The following is a 13,183-nucleotide window of genomic DNA, read 5'->3' as shown; positions in this document are numbered from 1 at the left end:
CGACCCCGACGCGCGGGGGGCGCGGGCCAAGCCCGGCCGGCCGCCTCTCCCCGGCCGCCGGCTGCGGGCGGCTGAAATCCAGCCCCAGGCCTCTCCGTGCTCCCAGGCCCCGCGGCCAGGGGTGGGAAAGGGAACTTTTTGGGGGTGAGGAGAGTTTGATTATTCCACACACGACGGAGAGTGGCCGCGTGCCTTCTCTCTGCACTCCCCTCCCCTGCGCGGGGGACAGAGCCGCAGCCACCGGCCTTCTCCTCCCCGGCGCGGCGTGGGGGCTGCAGGTGGCGGAGCGTCGCCGGCGCGGGGGCAGGAAGGCGGCCCCCAGAGGGACACCCGCTCCCACTGGCTCGCGAGCCCTTGTTGAGAGGAGAATTTCGGTGACGGAGAGGCCCCGCTGCAGAGCTCCTTTAAAAAGCACAGCCCTGACACCAGTCGCTGAGTGAAAAGTTTTCCTGCAGGGACCTCCGCTCGTATCTGTCTGGAACTGCTTCCATAGGGGGCCGGGGCTGCGGAGCCAGGGCCCGATTTGGGGTTGAGTGGATTTCCCTTTTACGTCGTGGAGAGATAACATTGTCTCCACTTAACTGCATTCCTCTACAATGTGTCAGAAGTGAAAAGGCATTTCGTTAAATTGTTTTATCGACTGTGTCTTTGTTTGACAACAGCCCACGCTGAAGTTTCTCTCAAGCACCTGAGGATATTTCCTTTTTAATTGAGCAGTGTTCGGTGGAAAGCAGATTCATTTTGGTATTTTCTATTTGTTCCCGACAGCGGAGTGGCCTGGGTCTTATGGGCTTTGTCAGTTTCACCGAGTGTACCCAGGGTGCTCAGGGTGGTAGCCTCCAGTTCTCTCTGAAATTAAGAAAAACTTTTCCCATTATTGTTTTTAGTATGTATTGGAAAAAAAAATAGCGTACACTTGGCCTTTTAGAGATGATTTTGGGGAAACGTTTAGGAACCTGACACAAGGATGGAAGATGTTGGCTTTATTTAACAGCTCTAAAATTGGTTGAACCCTTCCATTGAAAATCAAATAAAATTAGTGGAAGTTGGGCACCTGTTTATCTTGCAAAGCTAAGGGGGAAAATCTTCTAAACTTTTAAGATTCTTAAAGATTGTTTGTGACTGACAGTTTATGATCTAAATGTTCTAAATGAATAACCAAGTTGTCTACATGCTCTGGAAACCAAAATAAATTATATAAGGACAGAGAAATACTCCATGGTGTGCCTAGGCTCCTGAATAGGGAGAAGGAGATCGACATTTCTTTTCATTGTACTGATTTTATGTGCTTAAAATTACTCATATTTCATCACACACACAATAAATGTTGGTTGAATTCCCTGTTTGGGAGATACAGAAGTAGTTGTTTGGTTGATTGAGTCATTAGTTTGTTCCACAGAAATTCTTAAGCATTACTGTGTTCAAGGCACTATTATGGGTGCTGGAATCTAGGGGTCTCTCTGGCTGCTTGGTGGAAAATGGACTGTAAGGGTCTAGGGCAGTAGTCTCCATGGTCCTCCAGGTGGAGGAGGCCAGTGGTGTGGACTGTCATGCAGTGGAGATAAATGACAGGGAGAGTCAGAGGTGGTTCAGGGGGTTCCAAAATTTAAATGCTCTTTAAGTGCAACTTACAGTTCAGTGGGTGAATTTCAAGATGGACTTTGCAGTATACAAAGTTCAATCATTGGATCACAAGACTGTTGACTTTCAAATGTTGGAAGAGTCTGAGTGCCTTCTCAGGTCCATTTGTATTTTTTCCTCTTAAATTGTTAGGTAATGATTAAGTTTAATATTTAGTCTTTCTTCCTACTTTTCCCACCCAATGTAAAGTGATTATGAAGCAAACACATATTAGCATCATTTTAACTTTTATTCTCTTATCTGTTCCTTACCCTTGTTGCATAATAGAACAAGACAAAATCTGTATGAAGAATTGGGTAGCTGGGTAGTTGTGGAGTGGTGTTTAGGTTGCTAGGTGACATGTGGTGTGATGAACTCCCATCTGTTGGGGAAAAATGCAGGCAGATCTTGTTTATGGCTTTGTATAAAAAACAACCAAGCCAAAAAAAAAAAAAAAAATAGAAAGGAAGATTCCAACTCACTAAGATTTTCTCTGCAGTAAGCATTTTGTGGTATGGTGGGGTTAATTTTGTGAGATTACATTTGAGCTGTTTGCTCTTCAGGTTGAATCAATTTTTCTGGACAGTGGGATGGCATGACTTAATACCAGAAACGTCCTCAATAAGCAGATAGTTGAAGGCTTAGACTTAGTCATATATAACATATTTGTTTCTCTAGTGAAAAAATGTTTTGTGGTTAGGATCTGTGATGGGTGAAAATGGCTGTTCATCCCATTCACCCGTCCTCATCCAGATGCTCCCTGAGGAGGGTGCTGTGCTAGACAGTGACATTTTTCTCTCAAGTGCTTAGAGTCAGTGGACTGACACGTGTCTGTTCGTCTAGTGCCTGTGGTCTGGCACCCACAGGGTGCAGAACACAGCTGTAAGTATGGGATTTTTTTTTTTTTAAAGATGACCGGTAAGGGGATCTTAACCCTTGACTTGGTGTTGTCAGCACCACTCTCACCCAGTGAGCCAACCAGCCATCCCTATATGGGATCCGAACCCGTGGCCTTGGTGTTATCAGCACCACACTCTCTCGAATGAGCCACGGGCCGGCCCCGTAAGTATGGGATTTGTTGAAGGGCTGCTGTGTGTAAAATCATGCTTTATGAAGAAATATAAGACAAATTCTTGTACTCAAAAAGAGTATAATCTAGGAGACAGGAAGAATATGTAAAATCATAAGTAACAGTAGGTGATAGCATTAATTGGCAACGGGGTGGCAGGGACAGTAATTGCTTCTGGATTTTGGAAGTAGGAGGCATCATTTATGGTGTATGTGTGTGTGTGGGGGGTCTCATTTAGTCACTGGGGTTTGCATTGAGCTTGGTGGGTGGGAAGCTGGCCTTGATTTAGGCCAGTGCTTCCTCAAAAAGCACTTGCCTGGCAAGGAAGGGGGTTCTTGTTCTGTAGGTCTGCAGTGGGATCCAGGCATGTGAATATGGAGAGTATCTGCTGCGACTTTGAGAAGTGGGAAGGAAAGCTTTCAAGGAAGGGGAACGGTGTGAAGAAAGGTGATTCAGGCATTCAGGGCCAGTTTGGCTCCTTGGCAAGTCCGTCAGACGGTGGGTTAGGATGAAGCTGGGGAGGACTGTGAATGGCAAGGTGAGACTCTGGGACTTTATACAGCTCGATGGTACAGGAGGGATTCAGGTATTTGGGCATGGCAGCAAGCAGTCCTCTAGGAAGATGCTTGGAGCAGCTTTTGCGTGAACTCTGCCTTCAGTCCAAAGAAATGCTGCTAACTGGCTGCTGAGTAACTGAAAGGGGAAAAGGGACAGAAGGCAAAAGTGAGGGAGGGGAGTTGCTGGACCGTTTTTGCTTGCTGCCCTCCCTCCCCTTCCCCCATAGCCCTCATCTCAGGGAGGTAGTGGGGCTTCGAATTGGGTTTGGAGACCTAGGTTTATTAGCCATTTAACCTTGGGCCATACAACCCTCATCTCTAAAAGGGGATATTTCCTTGCAGGGTTAATGTGAGTGTTGGACAAGATGATGAATGTGAAACTCTTCAGTACTGGGGCTGGCCCATGTAGCTGCTCAGTAAAGAGGAATTGAATCACTAATACGTTTTATCAACCAAGCAGTTTTACTCCCCGGGAAACTTTCCCAAGTGTCCCACTACTCCTGCTTAAAAAGGCAGTGTGTATTGTAATTGAAGAATAGGTAAGAATGTTAACATTTGCCTGTAGCACCACAACCAGAACAAATTGTATGTGCATGTGTACACGGGGCAGGGAAAGTAAAAGCTGCTGGTACTGGCCGTATTACAGGTTGGTGAGCTGGCCCTCTGGTTTTTGGGCCATGCTTCTGTCCCTCAAACATGTCCCTTTGGAGTTACTTAATAAGAATGTATTGTGATTATTTTTAAAATAACAATTTGATTTTAAGGTCAGAAACTTTTGAAAATGTACTTTTTTTGGGGGGGGGACTGTTGATTACTAAAATCATGCAAGTCATGGTTTTTGTGAAAAATCTTATGGTTGGTATGAATTTTTTCTGTGAGTAAATGTATGACTGCATGTTACACATTTACAAGCTTATTGAAGCTTTTTAATAGTTATTCTGTTGCAGAGATTGAGAGAAAATAGAGGCAGGCATAAAATAGTGAAATGAAAGAAATATTATTTTATTAACATTTTCTATCTTCCCTCCTATCAAAATTTCAGCTGGAATTTTTTTTGCAGAAAATGACAAAGCTGATCCTAAAATTGATATGAATTGCAAAGTGTCCCAAATAGCCAAGACAATCTTGGAAAAAAAGAGCAACACTGAAGAAGTAACACTTCCTAATTTCAAAACCTACTACAAAGCTAAAGTAATCAAGACAGTGAGGTACTGGATAAATATACAGATCAATGGCACAGAATCAAGAATCTAGAAATAAACTCCTACATTAATGGTTACATATCACAATTATGCTGATTTTAGACAAAAGTACCAATGGAAAAAGAATCGTCTTTTTTACAGATTGTGCTGAAATAATAGGATATGTACATCCAAAAGAATGAAATCAGACCCCTACTTCACAACATATGCAAAATTAACTCAAAATGAATCATAGCCCTAAGTATAAAATCTAAAACTATAAAACTCTTAGAAGAAATCATAGGAGCAAATCTTTAACACCTTGTGTTAGGCAATGGTCTCATAGATACAACACCAAAAGCCCAACTGACAAAAGAAAAAACAGATAAATTTAACTTCATCAAAACTGAAAACATTTGTGCTCCAAACAACACCATCAAATAAATAAATAAATAAATAAAGTAAAAAAGAAAAAAGACAACCCATGGAATGGGAGAAAATATTTGCAAATCATACACCTGATGAGGGATTTGTACTCTGAATATATAAAGAACTCCAACAACTCAATAAAATAACTAATTCAATTTTTTAAATGAGCAAAGGATCTAAAAGACATTTCTCCAAAGAAGATATACAAATGTCTAAAAGTACATGAAAAGATGCTCAACTTCATTAGCTATGAAGGAAATGCAAATCAAAACCATGAGATACCACTTCACCGTACCCACTAGGATGATTGTAATAAAAAAATCCCAGGTACTAACAAATGTTGACAAGGATATGGAAAAACTGGAACCCTCATACACTGCTGGTGGGAATGTAAAATGGTACAGCCACTTTGGAAAACACTGTGGTGGTTCCTCAAAATGTTAAACATACAGTTACCATGTGACCCAGGAATTTCAGTCCTAGGTATATACCTAAGAGAAATGAAAATATATGTTCCCTCAAAAATTTGTACACAAATGTTCATAGGAGTATAAACGGTGGTCAAAAGTGGGACCAACCCATATGTCCACCAGTTGATGAATGGATAAATAAAATGAGGCATGTGCATATAGAGGAATATTATTTGGCAATAAAAAGGAATAAGGTATTAATACACGCTACAACTTTATGCAAACTGAAAGAAGCTAGACACAAAGAATATGCTTACTGAGTGATTCCATTCATGTGAAATGTTCAGACTAGGCAAATCTATAGAGCCAGAAAGTAGACCAGTGGTTGCCTAGGGCTGAGGGAGTGGGGAGGTTATGGAAAGGTTGGGAGGAAATGGGAATGACTTCTAGTGGGTACAGGGTTTTGGGGGGGGGGTGATTAAAATGCTCTAAATTTAGAGAGTGGTGATGGTTGCACAACTCTATGACTAGACAAAAAAAAAAATCATTGAATTGTATACTTTAAATGGGTGGATTTTATGGTATGTGATTATATCTCAATAAAGAGTCTTAAAAATATACTACATGAGCCATTATGAACAAAGCTCCATTTTTAGATATTTTATAGTTCTGAGAGTTCTATAAAATAACATGTACAGTCGTGTGTTGCTTAATGGAGGGGATGTGTTCTGAGAAATGTGTTGTTAGCGATTTTGTTGTTGTGTGAACATCATAGAGTGTGCTGACACAAGCCTAGATGGCATAGCCCACTACACACCTAGGCTGTATGGTTTAGTTATTATAATCTCATGGGACCATCGGTAAATATGAGGTCTGTAGTTGACCAAAATGTCTTTATGCAGAGCATGACTGTATTTGTGTGTCAGAGATCCTCATACACCTCATAGAAGAACTAGCTGTTTGTAGGAATGTTCCATACAATGTACAATCCCTGCTTTCATGGGCCTGCACTATCTATCCTGCTGCTGTCTGTTAATTTCTTGACTGCTGAGCCTCCAACCTCCTGGTCTCACCTTGCTATCCGCTTCCCCCTTTAAAGGCATCACCAATTGTTCACCCATCCTCAGCCAGAGACTGCTTCCTGCCCAGCTCACCAGCTCCTTTGCTGCATCAAGGTTGGTGAGGATGCCCCAGAGATGTACATAGTGGAAGAGCTTTTCCAGTTTTTGCTGTTGGCTCTCAGTAGTTTCGAGCTTTGGCAAATCTCGCAAGCTCTTTGCATCTCTGTTTTCCCGTCTTCACCTTCTCATATTCATAGGTGCTGGGCTGGGCTCCCTCTGCTAGTCCTCTGTAAGTCTGTATGGTTATGGTGCTCGTGGGACCGTGATGTGGGAGTGATGTGCAGTGGCTTTTCAGAGAGGCGTGATGTAGAGCATCTCTTATTCTACCCACCCACACTTTGAGAATATTTTGCTTCCCTTACTTTGGATTGATGGAGTTGCCCCGCAAGTCAAATGCTTGCTTTTGAGAGGCTAAGTTTTGCCTAGGGTGTCCTTCAAAACTCCTTGTTGTCTCAAAATAAGTGTCTTTTTTTTTGGTGACCGGCAAGGGGATCGCACCCCTCAGCTCGGTGTGGTCCACACCATGCTCAGCCAGCGAGCGCACCGGCCATCCCTATATAGGATCCTAACCCATGGCCTTGGCGCTACCAGCGCCACACTCTCCCGAGTGAGCCACAGGGCCGGCCCAAAATAAGTATCTTTTAAGATAATTCACATGCTCAGAAATGACTTAATACTATTCTGTTTGCTTCTGAATTATAAATGGATATATGATACTGCATGATACTAAATGTCTGATATGTGTATACATATACATACACATATATTCATGAGGTTGGTGTTTTTATAGTGGTATAAATTGAAGTAGTTTTAGAGAAGACAATCAGGTCAATATTATTTCTCCCACTCTTGGTGTTCTTTAATATTCAGACGTCGTAACACCTAAATTTTTGGAACTCAAATGTTTCTTTTTAGAGTATGTATTTTTCTAGTTCTTGTTATTTGTACCACATCCCTTTAGATTAGGAAACTAGTCTATGTTATAGGGATTATATTTTCGAAAAGGCCTCTTTGAGATAGTCTACACTAAAAATCAACATTTCCTTCTCTAACATTTAAGAAAACAACTTATTATGTGTCTCAAAGACCTAAAATTGCTAACTAACCAAATATGTTGTATTAACAGATTAAAAGCACAAAGAAGAGAGTGCTGATTTTGTGCAGGTGGTTGATATGAGAATGGTTTTTTGTTCTTCTTTTATGTGTATAATAAAAGATAGAAAATCATTTAATGTCTGTGTTTTAGTTTTCTTTTCTAAATACAATACTAAATCTAAAATTAAAAAGTAAACTCTTTCCCAGGGAACACATTTTCTTGTAACACAAAGGCATTAAGGATGTATAATTTATAATTCTGAAACCCAATGTGCAAAGTTGTATGTAAATAACGGCCAGGTTCCTGCCCAGCAGGGTTACACTTTAAACTGAGATTTCTCTTATTATAGCCAGCAGCACCTGCAGAAGAGGGAGATAAAATGTGCAGGATATTGGTTTCCTGATATATACACAGGATATGACTAATCACTAAGTCCATTAAAGTTGAATATAGGATTTGGTACCTTTCACTTTGTTAGAGATCTGGAAAAAACCTTTTGACAAATCAAGTGGCTCTGTAAGTGAAAGTGCATCATTTGGATTGATATTTAAACAACTACACCTGGAACATGGTGAGATGTCAAGCATTTGTACTGTTGAGGACTTTGAAATGAGCATATTTTGAATTAGGAAGCCACATTCTACCAGGAATATTTCTTTGAAGGAAACCTGGAATTCTAATACTTTCTCTGGTGGCGTCAGTTTTATCTTTCATATTTTATGACTCACTGTGTAAAGTATAGATGTTTGTGAAGATACAATTAAGCTGAGAGTGGAAAGTTTGGTGGTGGGTATGTTTTCTTCTAGGAGGCAGGCACATCAGTAGTGTGACACATTAGGGACCAGGGATTCAGAAGAGCAGATTCCATCATTTGTAGTTTGACAGCAAGACCAGTAACCTCCATAAGTCCAGGATCCTGGACTTCTAATACCACCTACCTCATGTAAGTGTTGTCAAGCTTCTAAGAGAGAATGTAAAAAGATACTGTAGGAAGTAAAATGGAGTAAAATGTTAGCTGTACTGTTCTTTCGTTTTTGCTGAGAATGGTTGCCAGCAATGAAGGCTTACTTGAATAAGCTTTTCTAAACTGTTTCTTTTCACTCTCAGTAGAACTTCAGTAGATGTGGGAAACTGTGTGTGGTAAAACTGTTCTTTAAAAATTCACTCAAGAAAATTTTCTTCTGCAAATTAAAAAATAAAATCTTGGTGACACTGATTTGGATGCTCCAAAGATGTCCATAATTGAAGAGCTTTTCTGATTTTTGGTTTTGGCCCCCAGTGTGTTGAGTTTTGGCAAATCCCACAATCTCTGTGAGCCCCAGTTTTCCCATCCATAATTGGGGATGTTATCTTTTGTTGGCAGCCGTGAAGATTAAGTGATTTAATATAGACAATGCCCCAGTCATGTAATAGATTCTTCATCATTATCAAGTCTTTTTCTTCTTCTTCAAGTTTTAAACATAAATTAGGCATAATTTTAGTGGATAATTCACAGTCATTTTTATTTGACTTATATTGTGTCATTTTTCAAGATGAGCTGCTGAAGGGTCACTTTTTTCTTCTAAATGTGCTGTAGAAATTCCAGAATCAGGGCTGGCCCATGGCTCACTTGGAAGAGTGAGCGTGGTGCTGATAACACCAAGGCCACGGGTTCAGATCCCTATATAGGGATGGCCGGTTAGCTCACTTGGGAGAGCGTGGTGCTGACAACACCAAGTCAAGGGTTAAGATCCCCTTACTGGTCATCTTTTTTTAAAAAAAAAAGAAATTCCAGAATCACCATATTAAGACCCAGAGAAAAGTAAAGTGTTTAGGACAGCTGAATCAGCAGTAAGGAACACACAGAACATCTTTTGCTTAGGTGGGTAGTTGTGAGGATTGACAGGTTGATTCAGCCTTTAATACCTTAGTTCAGCTAAAGGCACCCAATACCAGTCACCTGAAGACTTCACCCAAGAGTTGACATATTTATCATACTAAATAGGGGTGGTGTCTTGATGGCTTATTCAGGTTCTGGCTGTGTCAGGCAGTGTTACTATGTCTTGCAAAGTGATCAACACATTGGGTTTGTATTCATGAGGTCCACCGCCTCTCATCCATCCTTTCCATACCACAGTATTAAAAGTTGTTTATCTCTTTTTGAGGACCTTAAACATCTCATTAATTAAAGTAATGCTCCTCCTTCTCCACATATGTATTTAGGGAAGTTGCTAAGTAGTGATTAAAATAATAAAGCTTATCTAGTTGTGCAATGTTTATATTTTGACTCTGATCTCTTCCAGTACTTGTTTGTATACATTGTTTCACACGAGTGCATTTGAAATCCAAAGCTTTAAGTTTCATATAGGACACGGAAAAGAGAAATAGCAGCACAGGAGGTTGGAATTTATATATATCTCTTTCTTTCACAAATTCCTCTTTGTTTTTGTGCTTTGCTAATGAAAGTGATGAGTGGTGCTTTCAGAAACTTTCCAGAATCCTCAAGCAGTTTATAATAAAACTGTAGAGAAACAACTGGGAGAATTTTATACGGATCTTAGTCTGTTTTGATAGGTGAAATTTTAGTGTGAAACAGAAGAGTTTTTGGTCCTGGGCTGTTTCTTTTTTCCACCTATGAGAAGGGAAGCTGCTATCTTTATTGATTCAGTGGAGTGGTATTTTCACCTCAGTCTTTGGTTTTGATGTCATCAAGCTTTTTAGGTCAGGACTCATGGTCAACGGCTCTTGCACAAGAGGTGCTGTATCATGGGCATTATTTATCTGCCTTTCAGTTTGGGGAGTTGTTGAGAAAGTGTGTTAAACAGTGATACCTGTCACATTTTTTACATTTTCTCAGCCCCAACTAATTGAAAAGGAGTTTCAGAGAGGTAGGAGGAGAACCAGGAGATGATGGTGTCAGAAAATAGTAGTAGTAACAGCATTATTATCAAGAGCAATGGTTAGCAGTGATGGTGTGTGATGCAATTACAAGTTTACAGGTGAGAAAGCTTGGGCTGCAGGGGATAAGAAAGTTTCAAAAGGTTACATATCTGATGCATGGCTTGGTCTTCTCAGGCTGACCCCTTCAACTGTAGAGCCTGCACTGGGAATCACTGTGATGGGGCCTGTGCATTGTAGGATGTAGTGATTCCACAAGAAAGAGTAAATAGTAGCCATGGAAATAGGTTCTTGGGTTTGCTTGGATGGTTTACGGGTTTCGGAAATAAGTGCCCCTTTGGAATGATCTTCAAGTTGGTTGAAGGTCAAGGAGCCTTGGCTAGATAAGACCCTCGCTACTCAGGTGTGGTCCGTTGACAAGCAGCACTGGCATCTCTTGGAAACTTGTTAGAAATATAGAATCTTGGACCTCATTCCAGACCCTCTGTATGAGAATCTGTATTTTAAGTAGATCTTTGGATGGTACCAGGGTAGTTGCTTTTAATCCTGGCTGTAAGGTAGGAGCACCAGAAAGGTTTTTAAAAAACTGATGCCAAGCTGCACACAAACCAAGGGAATTAGGTCTGTGGGTCAGGGTTGGATACTGGTATTTCTGCAAAGCTCTTCAGGTGGTTGTCTGTGCAGCTAAGGTGGAAATGGCTGGTCTAGACCACCTCCAGACCCTTTGGGGATGTCGTGTGATTTGGGACCCTACACTGCTGTTTGGCTGTGCACTGAAATTTCCAGAGCACAAGTTGAGAGAATCAGCCAGGGTGCTCAGTGGTTGGTCACTTGTGTGACAATGGGCCAGTCTGTACATTTTCATTTCTGACTTTTGAAGTTATTCAGCTCTCCTTCCTGTTAATTTTTGAGTTTTATTTGTGAAACAATTTTACAATATGTGTGTCAGGTATTCCTTAGGTTGTAGCTGTTAACTCTTCATGACGTCTAAGTTTAAAAACCACTCTACTGAACAGAAATGGATTAAAAAGTTAAAAAGGGTTAAGGAAGAGCAGTAAAAAGACAGCACCAGGGGGATAGTAATGAGAGGGGAATGGAAAGGCCAGGGTGAGTAACATACATGAGTTATGTGTTTGTCAGACACATCATCTGTGTGTTTGTGATGTACAGAAACAGTGCAACTAAGATTTTTAGGTAAAGCAGGGAAGACGGCTTGTGAGCAGTGGACTAAATACCCCTCTTACTAGAATTTCTTTTGAAGCTTGTTTGTGAATGTGCATTCGTTTGTCAGAGAAACAATAATATTAGAGAACATAGTAGGCACACTTTCACAAGGCTGGTAAACAATTCCTTTTATTCTTTTATACTGCGCTCCTTAGAATATTCCCACTGAACAGTTCCCACCCTGGCACCACGATGTCAATGGCCTAAACCTAAATGTGGGCCAGAGGATTTGTGTGCTCATGGATCAGTTTTATCTCTTCTACAAGCATTGTCATTTTTGTTTTTCTTATCAATATGGCTCCTTATAGCCTATGTATTTATATGTTTTATATAATACTAAAAGTAAGGAAAAGAGGGCAGATAACCAAGCTATCATAATCTATGTGGAATTTGCCAACCTTCGTTGCACAGCTTGTGCGGACAGGCTGAGTTTGCGTGGCCACTCCTCTGGGGGCCGTCCAGTCCTCCTTCCCTTCAGTCCCTTTCCTGGCTGCTCCTGTAGCGCTGTGTGTATTTAGCAAGTTGAGAACCGAGCACAGTGCTCAAAGTGTTTGTGGCATGACTGGTGAGATGTGATTAAACTCCTCTGGGGGCCGTCCAGTCCTCCTTCCCTTCAGTCCCTTTCCTGGCTGCTCCTGTAGCCCTGTGTGTATTTAGCAAGTTGAGAACCGAGCACAGTGCTCCAAGTGTTTGTGGCATGACTGGTGAGATGTGATTACAACAGGAAATAATTTCCTCAAGGGTATTTTTAGAGTTTCAAAGTATAATTATTTGTAATAATATTTTAAAATATTGTCTTCAAATATACTGCTGCTATAAGAACTTACTAATACTAAATTTTATAGACCTGGTAGAAATTAGTTAAAGCTATACTCTGTCTGATAGCAGTGCTCATGTGAGAATTTTTTATCTTATGCAGCAGTATCAAATAGCACTTGACCATAAGTTGATTAGTAAAAATGTCATTTGAAAATTAATGTGTATTAAGTTATTCCTGCATAACAAGTCACCCAAAACTTAATGGCGTAAATCAACAACTGTCTAATTATATCTCATGATTTTGTGGGTCAAGAATTTGGGCAGGGCTCAGCTGGGTTACTCCTCCACTCCACTTGGGGTTACTTGGGGGTATTCAGCTGGCAGGTGACCTGGTCTTGAGGGTCCAGGATGGCTCCATTCACATGTCCGGTGGTTGGTGGGGGTGACTAGAAGGTTGGGCTCAGCTGGGATTGTTGACTAGAGCATGAACACATGGCGTGTCTAGCATAGAGGTCTCAGGGTAGTTGGACTTCTTATGCTATGGCTCAGGGCTCCTAGAGAGAGTGTCCCAAAAGTCAGGAGGAGGAAACTGCCACTCTCTTAAGACCTAGGCCTGGAAGCCAGTGCAGCATCACTGTCCCTGTATTCAGGTTATTAGATCAGTCACTAAGCCTTCCTAGATTCAAGGGGATGGGGCATAGACTCCACTTTTCAGCGTGAGGAGTGTCCAGGAACTTGTGGCCATCTTTTTTGCCATACATTTGTGTGTGTGTGTGTGTGTGTGTGTGTGTGTGTATTGCATACAACACCATACATTTATTCTTTTTATTGTTAGGTGTC

General features: G+C 41.2%; 1 protein-coding gene across 13 annotated transcripts in view; it reads left to right on the top strand.

Moving 5' to 3' along the window:
- PARD3 (par-3 family cell polarity regulator) overlaps nt 1-13,183 on the top strand; it is a 714,454-nt gene that overhangs the window by 879 nt on the left and 700,392 nt on the right. The gene's annotated exons all lie outside the window — the stretch shown is intronic.

The sequence above is a fragment of the Galeopterus variegatus genome, unplaced genomic scaffold (genome assembly GCF_000696425.1).
Source record: "Galeopterus variegatus unplaced genomic scaffold, G_variegatus-3.0.2 Scaffold436, whole genome shotgun sequence".
In the NCBI taxonomy this organism is placed as follows: Eukaryota; Metazoa; Chordata; class Mammalia; order Dermoptera; family Cynocephalidae; genus Galeopterus; species Galeopterus variegatus.
Note: the sequence above shows the minus strand (reverse complement) of the source record. Positions and strands in the feature narration are given on the sequence as shown.